At 37.5% G+C, this 12,261-nt stretch overlaps 1 protein-coding gene across 4 annotated transcripts in view; it reads left to right on the top strand.

Moving 5' to 3' along the window:
* The window catches only part of PDE4D (phosphodiesterase 4D, cAMP-specific), a 2,172,274-nt gene that overhangs the window by 1,509,368 nt on the left and 650,645 nt on the right, over positions 1–12,261 (top strand). The gene's annotated exons all lie outside the window — the stretch shown is intronic.

Genomic DNA, 12,261 nt, shown 5'->3' with positions numbered 1-12,261 from the left:
ACTTGATGGCACCTAACAACAACAACAGCTCTAATCCTTGTGGGGCATTGTGAGTTAATGCGCTGGACTACAAGGTTGATGGCTCAACATTATGAGCCGATTCTTAAAAATCCTATATATGGTCACTCTGATTCGGAGTTGACTGGACAGCACTTAATAGCCAAAACAATCCTGGTGTATCTTCCACAAAGGCAAGATAAAGAAAATCATCCTTTATTGGCATAATATTTACCTATTCAAATTTGTATATAGAAAATGTGTTAAATACACACTTATATAGGGTGATACAGGAGTTTGGATAGCATTGTAGGATCAGCACTGGACTGTGAATCACCAGGTCAGCAGTTCAAGCCTTTCAAGCTGATTCTCAGAAACCCTCTACAGGGTCTCTGTGTGTCAGAGTTGACTTGACTACACTCAACAACAATACCGGAATTATAAGCAGAGGGTCTATAGTGTACAAAACAAATTGTCATGAAATGGTTTGGAAAATCCAGGAAAGAAGGATGTGGCCAAGTGTGTTGTGTTCTGTTGCTCTGTAATAAAGCTCTTCTAGGAGTTTTGCATTTTGTAAGTGAACTGCTTTATTAAAATGCATCTCTTGAATGCAATAGTAAAATACTGAGAGGTATTTTGGAACAGGATAACTTTTTCAGTATCCTTCCTTACAACTCTGTCCAACCTGACCCCAGGCCACCTGGAAAACATTCTCTCTTTCCTTCTTAAAGATTGCTGATGTCTATGCTAGAAACATATTTCTTAACCACATTTAAAAAAATATATATATATTTTTAAACCTGGATTTCTTTGTATTAAGAAAATGTGTTATGATTTTATTCAAATAATTTTACAGTGAAAATTCAGTCCATTTTCTTGTGGATTTTTAAAAATATTTACATTCTTATCCAATTTGAATCTGTACAGCATGCAAATTTACTCAAACCTTGTTTATGATTTTGTTCTGTCATTTTTTTTTTTCACTTTCATTTATTTTCTAACTACCTTTCTATATTCTACTAGGGCATCATTTTCATCCTTTGAGTGGTTTCTTCATATCATCTTATAGGATAGTTCTGGCACTGTATGATAAGTACTAGACTTCTAACTAAAAGGTGGGCAATTCAAACCCACCAGCTGTTCCTCTGAAACTCTGTATAGGATCACTATGGGTCAGAACCAACTAGATGGCACTTAACAACAATTGCTAGAAGGGCTCACTTGCAATGATTTATAGTTTTCCTGAATGCAGTTGATGATGGCAAAGTAAAGAAAAATGATTGTAGGGACTATGGAGAAAAGCCGACTGATTTGAGAGTTGTTAGGAGTGGCATGGAGTTGGTTCTGACTCATAGCGACCCTTTACAGGGTTTCCAAGGTTGTAAATCTTTATGGGATCAGAGAACCTCATCTGTCTCCTGTGGAACAGCTGGTAGTTATGAGTCAGAACCGACTCCACGTCACATAACAGCAACAGCGAGGAGGTAGTAACTTTGTCTCAAGCCCTAGTTAAGGATTCAGCTGGCTCCTAACCAGAAGGTTGACATTTCAAATATACCCATGGGCAAGGCAGGAAAAAAAGACCTAGTATTCTGCTGCTATAAAGATTGCATCCTAGACAACTCTATGGGGAAGTTCTACCATGTCTCATGGGATGACTATGAGCCAAAACCAGTTCAAAGCACCACTCACAACATCTGCATGTCTAGAGAGCCCCTGGTAGCACAGTGCTTAAGTACTCTACCACCAACTGAAAAGTCATTGGTCTGAACTTACCAGCTGCTCCTTCATAGAAATATGTGGTAGTCTGCATAAATCTTTGACTCCAATCCACTAAAGTCAAGACAATCCCAATCCCAATTCCTAATAATCCGGTCAGAGTCGAACTGCCCCATAGGGTTTCAAGACTGTACATTTTTTATGGAAGCAGACTGCCACATAATTTATCCTTTAGAGCAGCAGGTGGATTCAAACTGCCAATCACTTTAACCATCATACCACTAGTGTATCTTCCATTAGAATTACAGCCTTGAAAACTCTATGGGACAGTACTGTCCTTCTCTATAGGTCCATATGCATAGGAATTGATTGCACTGCAATGGCTTTTGGTTTATCTGAATGTCTTGGTAATTGTTGGCTCTAGGAGATAAAGTTGAGGAAGGAGTTAGGATTTGTCCCAAGATTTGGAATTGGGATATCAGATAGATCCCCATTCATGTGCATTCATGGCAAGATGGAAAAGGAGAAGAAAGTACTCACCGGTTCTGTTGAGGTATGAGTGGGACATCTGTGGGTGGAGTTGTCCAGGACTCAAATATATGTCTCTGGAATTCAGGAGATAGATCTGAACTAGAGGAAATGATTGGGAGCTATATATCCCTAGATTGTCATGAAAGTTATGCCAATGAGATCAAACAGAGTATGTTTGCAATTAGGAGAACTGGAGACCATTATCTCAACCCTGAGATAATGAAATGTCTTTAAACCCTGAAAATAAATGTTTTAAAAGAAGAGTAGAGAATGAATCAGAAAAAAAAATTGACATATGGAAGAAAAAGGACACCCAGGAAAACAATATGCCACATGTAAGGGATGTATTAGAAAGAAGAAAGTACTCTTTTAAAAAGTAGACATTTTCATTGGATTAAGTGAAACATAGGTCGTTTGGTGGTGACCAGTGAAATAAATTTCTGTAGTGCTGTGGCCGAAAGTAAATTGTGGTGGGTAGAGGGATAGTTTCGAAGGGATGATCAAGATAGTGGATATGAATTATTTCAAGAAATTTGATTCAAAAGGAGGAGGTAAGAAGGAGATGGAAGGAGAAGTAAGAATTGTAAGAGGATTTTACTTAAAAGGAGAAATAATTTATTACATTTGAATTTTTAAGGAAAATTCTTAGTGAAGAGGAAGAAAAGAACCAAGAGTAACTGATGAAGCTGGGTTTCTTTGGATGCAAGTATCGGTGGAAGGATTTGCTTGAGATGATGACAAGACACAAAATGGAAATGAGAATGTGGGTGTAGATGAATTTGTCAGTATGGTGGTTGGACATGAAGACTGTTCCTTTTTGGTGGTTACTATTTTCTCTTTGGGAGAGGAGGAAAGATCATCTGCTACGTGTGGGAAGTGGAGAGGGAGCTCAGTGAGAAGAAAGAAAAGACATTTGCTATAGCTTTTGGAGAAAACAAGACAGAGTGCAGATTAACAGTTAGAATTTTAAAATGCCTACAAGGTTGTTGGATTATACTTGCTTAGTTTAACAAGTATTAGAGAATAGCTTCCTTGCCTGTTATCCCACGTGCTGCCCAACCTCTCCACAGGGCGCAGTCACCATGTTAGCCACTAGATGGAAATGGTGCATTCTGTGGTAAATTGCTGACCTCACTTATTCCTTTTGTAACTAGCCTACACTGACAGATGGCTAAATTGAGATGTGAAACTTGTGATATACATTAAGATGAAAAAAAAATAAATTCAAAGGAATACATTCTTTGACTTTCTATACAGTTTATAGAGCTGAGAATGGCTGTGGTGCTACAAAACCCTTAACAAACACAATTAGCTTTCACACTAAATGTAATCTGTGTAACATGACATCTCTTCCAGAGTCTTTGCCTTCAAAATTCTAATCAGTTTGGCACAGGGACATCATTTACATACTTAGAACAGAGCTTTTGACTTAGTATTTTGTCTTAAAATAAACAAGAAATTGCATTGTTCTGGAAGGCAGTATGGTACAGATAGCCAGTATGCTTGAAAATAACTGCCAAATGGCAAACATCATGTAGAAAGTGAATTGCATCAATCGGCTACTATTTGACAAACATATGTGTGCCCTTAAGTAATGAAATGTTAGTATGAGGGCCTTCCAAAAGTTCATGGGAAAAACGGAATGAAAAGACAATGGAATTTTTCAATGAACTTTGTGAACACCACCCCCTGATTTTAGTTTAAAATGTTGCCTTTTAAAAGATTTCAATATAGTATCATATAAATTGAAGTCTTCTATGGATTTTTTTTAACTGTTTCATAGTGAATATTGGGGGTGGGAGTAAAACCTGAAGGAGGTGGTTTCTGCCCCCCACCACCACCAATGTAAAATGTCAAACTAAGAAAACTTACACAATTAAACCTGGTTAACATCCTGAAGGATTCCTACTGTGTTGCTGCAGAATAATGCACTTAACCACCGGGTTGATTTAAACCACGAGATTGGTGGTTCAAACTCACCAGTTGCTCCTCAGAAACCCTATACAAGGTAGTTAGGAGTCAGAACCGACAGGATGACACATTACCCACAACCACAACACCCTAAAGAATGGAGATATTTTTTAAGTACTGGAAAAAGGAAAATTATTCTTTGCAATCCTAAACCCCAGTCATTTTGTATATTTCTAGGTCCTCTTCAAGAAGCCACACACATTCTGAATAAAACAATTCGAGATGAGTAACAAAAGGCAGTTGGTTATGAATAATTAATATAAAGTCTCCAAAGTTAAATAAGGAATACTTTTCTTTTGTGAGGTTGAGATTTAATTGAGTAGGAGAATTAATAAATTTGTGCCATTCTTGTGTTTTTGATGCTACTATTGTTGCACATATGCTCAGCAGAATATATACTAATTCAACAATTTCTGCATGTCCACTTCAGTATCATTGATTGCAATCTTTCAGTTGTGTAATCACCTTCATCCTAAATTTCTGAGTTGTTCCTCCTCTGTCAACATAAATTTACTGTTGTGGGTTAATGCGCTGGATGGCAAGGGCGTTTTGAACCACATGGTCGACAGTTCAAGCTCACCAGCCTCTCCTTGGAAACCCTATACTTTGAGTTGAAACTGACTCAATGGCACTTTGAGTTGAAACTGACTCAATGGCACTTTGAGTTGAAACTGACTCAATGGCACTTTGAGTTGAAACTGACTCAATGGCAATTAACAACAATGGCAAGCTTCAGATCAGATCTTTGGAGTTGCTGTTGTCAATTTAAGTTTTAGTAAATAGATCTTAAAAGATTAAAATCCTCAAAGCAGACATTCATTACATGTTAATTAAACTGCTTGGTTTTAGGAAGACTTCAGCAGGTGATTTGCGTTTAAAAGATTATGTCAGAGCAGAAGTTTCCATATTCTATGACTCCAGAAAATGTGGATTACATGAGATTTAAAAAAATTTATCTAATGCAATTTGACCTGAATTCTTCTATAGAATCTCTAATAAAAGTATTTAGCAATGATAGCCAGGACCTTCTAGTGTATTGGTCCTATGGTCTCATACCATAAAATACAGTTGGTCATGGGTTAAATAGCACACATTTCCCTTCCTCTGAATCCTGACTCTCCTTCCTGTGTTGCTTCAGGAATATAAAGACCAATTCTTGTACACTGGGTGGCCCCTTGTAAGCTTTTAAGATCCCCAGCCCTATACAATGAACTAGGATATAAAACAGTCACATTAAACACATTAAAAGGCCAATTAACTTGAATATCCCATGAGATTATGATCCTAAAGCTCAGCCAAGCAACAAAACTCCATCAGGTATTTGATTGTACATAAGTAGCCTACGCATGTTGTTGTTGTTTGGTGCCTCGAGTACTGACTCATAGCGACCCTATGCACAACAGAATGAAACACTGCCTGATCCTGGGTCAACCTCACAGTTTTTGCCAAACTTGAGACCATTGATGCTGCCACTTTGCCAATCCATCTCATTGGGGGTCTTCCTCTTTTTCTCTGACCCTCCACCTTACCAAACATGATATCCTTCTCCAGCGACTGGTCCCTCCTGACAATATGTCTGAAGTATGAGAGACAAAGTTTGGCCATCCTGGCCTCCAAGGAGCATTCTGGCTGCACTTCTTCCAACACAGATTTGTTGGCTCTTTTGGCAGCTCATGGCACTTTCAATATTCTCCTCCAACACCATAACTCAAAAAGCATCACTTCTTCTACGGTCTTCCTTATTCACTATCCAGCTTTCGCATGCATATGAGGTTATTGAAAATACCATGGCTTGGGTCAAGTGCACCTTAGTCCTCAATCTAACATCATTGCTCGTCAACACTCTAAAAAGGTCTTGGGCAGCAGATTTGCCTAATGCAATATGTCGTTTGATTTCGTGACTGCTACTTCCATGAGTGTTGATGGTTGATCCAAGAAAATTGAAGTCTTTAACAACTTCAGTCTTTTCTCCATTGATAAGAATGTTGTTTATTGGTCCAGTGGTGAGGATTTTTGTTTTCTTTACATTGAGATGCAATCCATACTGAAGACTATGGTCTTTGATCTTCATCAGTAAGTATTTTAAGTCCTCTTCACTTTCAGCAAGCAAGGTTTTATCATCTGCATATCAGATTATTAATGAGTCTTCCTCAAATCATGATGCCACGTTTTTCTTCATATAACTCAGCTTCTCAGATTATTTGCTTAGCACACAGATTGAATAAGTATGGTGAAAGAATACAACCCTGTCACACACCTTTCCTAATTTTAAACCATTCAGTGTTCCCATGATCTGTTCAAACAACTGCCTCTTAGTCATTATTGTAAATATGCCTATCATACAACTTTTTCTAATTCAACATTTTACAAGTGTGTAAAATGTTAATAGCAATTACATCAATCAGCTTGCAACACTCTTTGTATTTATAGACAGTTTATCTAGTAATTTCTTAAAATGAATGTAAGATAATTTTCATTAATTAGTTGACTTGGACTGATATTGACAATTTTCAATCAGACAATCATATGGATTACGATGCAGGGAATGACAAGTTGAAGAGGAGTGATATTGTATTCGTCATCAAAAAGCACATTTCAAGATTTATTTTAAAATACAATGCTGACTATGATAGGTGTGTATATATATATATATACATCAAGAAGGAAGCGAGGCATATCAGAGTCCTGGTGTGCAGGATAATGCCTTAGACCATAAGGTTAGTTTGAACTGTGTAGTTAGCAGCTCATACCCACCAGCCCCTTCTTAGAAACCTAGACAGTTTTACTTTGAGTCAGAACTGACTGGATGGCACTTAACAAAAATAACAAGGAAAACCAATTAATACAACTATTACTAAAATTTACCCATCAAACAGCAAAGTCAGTGATGAAGAAATTGAAGAGTTCCACCAACTTCTTGAGTCTGAAATTAATCAAAGATGCAATCAAGGTCATTGATAATTACTAATGATTAGAATACAAAAGTTGGATACAAAGAGGAATGATATATAATTGGAAATTATAACCTTGGTGATAGAAATGCTGCTGAAGATAGATAGCATGATAGAATTTTGCAAGACCAACAACTTCTTCATTTCCATTGCCTTTCCAGTTGTGGTGTGGCATGGCACTGCAGGTTGATGTACTGGACTGCAAGGTCGGTTTGAACTGCAAGTTCATGTTTCAAGCTCACCAGCCACTCCTCAGAAACCTTATACAGGGTCATTATGAGTTAGCAATGACTCTATGGCACTTAACAACAACAATGACATACATGTAGATCTCATCATTTGTAATACACAAGAACGAGATTGAATATATCTGTCAGAAGAGATAATGAAGAAGCATGATATTATCAGCTAAAACAAGGCCAGGGGCTGACTGTGGAAAAGACCTTCAATTCCTCATATGTGAGTTCAGGCTGAAGCTAAAGAAAATTAAAATTAAAAGAACCCCATGAGAGTCAAAATATGACCTTGAACATACTCCATCCAAATTTAGATATCATTTGATGTGTTGAACACTAATGACTGACGACCAGACCATCATCAAGACCATCATACATGAAGAAAATAAAAAGACATTAAAAAGACAGAAAAGAAACAAAAGATCAAAGTGGATGTGAAAATGGACTCTGAAATTTGTTTTTAAAAAATATTGTTGTTGTTAGGTGCCATTACGTCCACTCTGACTCATAGTGACCCATGCAAATCAGACCCAAACACAAACAGACCCGGTCCTGCACCATGCTCACGATTGTTTTTAGACTTCAGACCATTGCTATTGCTACCAGGCCTATCCACCTTATTGGAAGTCTTCCATTGTTTCATTGACCCTCCACTTTACCAACCATGATATCCTTCTTCAGGAACTGGTCCCTCCTGGCATCATGTCTGAAGTGTGAGACATAAAGTCTTGCCACCTGGCTTCTAAGTAACATTCTGGCTATACTTCTTCAAACTCAGACGTGTTTGTTCTTCTGGAAATCTAAAGTACTTTCAATATTCTTCTCCAACACCATAGCTCAAATGTATGAATTCTTCTATGATTTTTCCTTATTCATATTATAACTCCCGTATGCATATGTTGTTGTTTATTGTTAAGTGCCATAGAATCAGTTCCAACCCATAGTGACCCTGTATAGGGTTTCCGAGGAGCAACTGGTGAGCTTGAACAACCAACATTGTTATTCAAACTGACTTTACAGTCCAGCACATTAACCCACAGCACCACACCAGAAGTCACTAGGAGTCAGACACATCTTAGTCCTCAGACTGGTTTGTTTTCTCTTTAACACTTTAAAGAGGTTTTGTGCAGCAGATTTGCCTTGTGCAACACATTGTTTGATTTCATGATTACTGCTTCCATGAGTGTTGATTGTGGATCCAGGCAAAATGAAGTCTTTGATAACTTCAATCTTTTTTCCTTTTATCTTGATGCTATTTATGAAGGCTGTGGTCTTGGATTGTCATCAGCAAGTATTCTTTGGTCCTCTTCACTTTCAGCAAGCTAGGTTGTTATCATCTGCATATCTTATATATTAATGAGCCTTCTTCCAATCCTCATGCTCGTTCTCCTTCATATAGTCCAGTTTCTCTGATTGTTTGCTTAGCATAATTATTGAATAAGTATAGTGAAAGAATGTAACCCTGGCACACACCTTTCCTGATTTTAAATCATTCAGTGTCCCCTTGTTCTGTTTGAATGACTCCCTCTTAGTCTATATTCAGATTCCTCATGAACATTAGTAAGTGTTCTGGAATACCCATTCTTCACAATGTTATCTATAGCTTGTCATGATCTACACAGTGGAAAGGCTTTGCATAGTCAATAAAGCACAACTAAACATCATTCTGATATTGTCTGTTTTTAAGCCAATATTGATCTGACATCAGCAGATAGATATCCCTAGTTCCATGGCCTCTTCTGAATCCAGCTTGAGTTTCTGGCAGTTTCTTGTCAATGTATTGCTGCAGCAGTTTATGAATTATTTTCTTTGTTTCTAACTTTCATATTATAATTGCTAATTAGATGAATTTCAGAATGAAGAAGTTGGTACAATTTTTCAATTTCATCATCATTGGTTATAGTGGTTAGTGCATAAATTTGAATTATGGTGTTAATTATTATTCCTTATTTTTGTTGTTACATGCTGTTGAGTCAGTTCAGACTCAAAGTGACCATTTATAAGGTTAATGAGGAGTAACTGGTAGGTTTAAACTGCCAACCCTGTGGTTATAAGTCCAGTGCTTATCCTACAGTGCCTTGTTGTTAGGTACCTTTGAGTTTGTTCCAATCCATAGTGACCCTATTTATGACAGAAGAAAACACAGCCTGGTCCTTTGCCATCTTCACAGTTGCTGATACACTTGAGCCCATGGCTGCTGCCATTGTTCCAATCCATCTCATTGGAGGTCTTCCTCTTTTTTGCTCTTCCTGCACCTTATCATGCATGATGTCTTTCTCCAGGGACTGGTCCCTCTCCATAATATGTCCAAAGTATGAGAGACAAAGTCTGGTCATATTGGTTTCTAAGGAACATGTTGGTTGTATTTTTCAGCACACATTTGTGTGTTCTTTTGGCAATGCATGGTACATATAATATTCTTCTCCAACACCATAACACAAATGCATGAATTCTTCTACAGTCTTCCTTATTCATTGTCCAACTTTCACATGTATATGAGGCTACTGAAAATACCTGTGGCTTGGGTCAGGTGCACTTTATTCCTCAAGCTGGTATCTTTGCTCTTGAATATTTTAGAGAAGTCTTGTGCAGCAGATTTGCCTACATCAATACAGTGCTATATAGGCAAATGAGTATTATCCTATCACAGACAGCAGTGTACTTCAAGATAGATTTTGAGGGTTCTTTGTGACAATAAATGTGACATCATTCCTCTTGAATTTGTCGTTCCTTAAATAGTAAATCATGTAATTGCCTGATTCAAAGGGACCAGTACGAGTCTATTTCAGTTCACTAATGCCTAGGATATCAACCTTTATGCATTCTACTTCATTTTTAACAACTTCCAATTTTCTTAGATTCATATGTCATACATTCCCTGTTCTGATTATTAATGAATGTTTGCAGTTGTTTCTCCTCATTTTGAGTTTGCCCCACGAACAAATTAAGATCTTGAAAGTTTTGCTCCAATCCCACCATCATGATCACCTACTCAGACTACTCTTCCTCAGTTCTTCCTCAGTCATATGTTGTCTTCCAACATGAGGGACTCATCTTTATAAGTGGCTAAACATTCAGAAGTAGTCTGCCTGTCCTTCTTCTTAGTCTAGATTTCATCTGAAAACTTTCCCCTTTGGTTTACCCTGCTGGTATTTAAAACACCTGTAGTATAGCCTCCAGCATCACACTAAACACACAAACCATCACAGTACAACAAGCTGAAAGATGAGTGGTGAGCACTTGAACACAGAGTAACAAATAATGGAAGAAATGATCAAGTGACTCTAGTAAGAAATTACGGTGTTAAAGGAGGTCAGAACTATACTGACAGCACTTACAAACAACAGGGCTCCAGGAATTGATGGAATACCAATAGAAATAGTTCAGCAAGCTGAAGCAGCGCTGAAGGTGCACACTTATCTATGCCAAGAAATTTGGAAAACAACTACCTAGTCAAATGGCCAGAAAAGATGCTTATCTCTGACCATTCCAAAAAACTGTGACCCAACAGCATGCAGAGTTATCAAACAATATCATGCAAGTAAATGTTTGCGTAAAGATAATTCAAAAACAATAGCAGTAATATATCAACAAGAAGTTATAAATTCAGGCTGGATTCAAAAGAGGATGACGAAAGAAGGATACCATTGCTAACGTCAAATGGATCTTGGCTGAAAGTACACAATACCAGAAAAATGTTTACTTACATTTTGTTGACGATTACAAAGTACTCAACTTTGTGGCACATAACATTATGAATAACAGGAATTCCAGGACACTTAACTGTGGTCATAAGAAATCTGGACATAGACCAAGAGGCGGTCATTCGAATAGAACAAGGGGATCCTGAAACTTTAAAATTCAGGAAAGGTGTGTACCAGGCTTCATTCACCATGTTCACTCAATATGTATGCTGAGCAAATGATCCAAGAAACTGGACTATATGAAGGATTCAGCATCAGGATTAGAGGAAGGCTCATTAACAATCTGTGACAAGCAGATTATATAATCTTGCTTGCTGAAAGTGAAGAGGACTTAAAATACTGATGAAAATCAAAGATCATGGCTTTTAGTATGGATTACGAATCAGTTTAAATATCTATATCTATATCCTCACAACGGTACCAATAAACAACATCATGATAAATTGAAAAAATATTTCAGTTGTCAAGGATTTCATTTGACTTTGATTCACAATCAATGCTCATGGAAGGATCAGTCAAAAAATCAAACGATGTATTGCATTGGGCAAGTCTGCTGCAAAAGACCTATCTAAAGTGTTAATGAGAAAAGATGTCCATTTGAGGATTTAGCACCTTACCCATACCAGGTATTTTTAACTGTCTTATACAAATGTAAAAATTGGTAAATAAGAAGAGCTGATAAGAGTGCATTTGATTTGTGGTGTTGGCAAAGAATCTTGAGAGTGCCATGGTCTGCCAGAACAAACAAATACACCTGTCTTAGAGGAAGTACAGCCAGAATGCTCCTTAGAAGCCAAGATGGTGAGACTTGGTCTCACATACTTCAGCTTTGTTATCAGTGGGAACCAATCCCTAGGGAAAAAACTTCATGCTTGGGGAAATAAGAGAATTAGCAAAAAAAAAAAAAAAAGGAGTCCCAAAGACATGAGTTGACACAGTGTCAGTGACAGTGAACTCAGACAGAACAGCAACTGTGAGACTCTCACAGAACCAGACTGCATTTCATTCTGTTTCATTCAGGGGTTGGTGTAAGTGGGAACTGACTCAAAGGTCCCCAATAACAGAAGTATTGTTATGAGTGCCTTCAAAAATAGGTTCAACCCGAACAGTGAGTTCAAGGGGATCTGCTGGTCAGTTAAATTCAAGACAGAA

Source organism: Chrysochloris asiatica, unplaced genomic scaffold, assembly GCF_000296735.1.
Source record: "Chrysochloris asiatica unplaced genomic scaffold, ChrAsi1.0 scaffold00360, whole genome shotgun sequence".
Classification (NCBI taxonomy): Eukaryota; Metazoa; Chordata; class Mammalia; order Afrosoricida; family Chrysochloridae; genus Chrysochloris; species Chrysochloris asiatica.
Note: the sequence above shows the minus strand (reverse complement) of the source record. Positions and strands in the feature narration are given on the sequence as shown.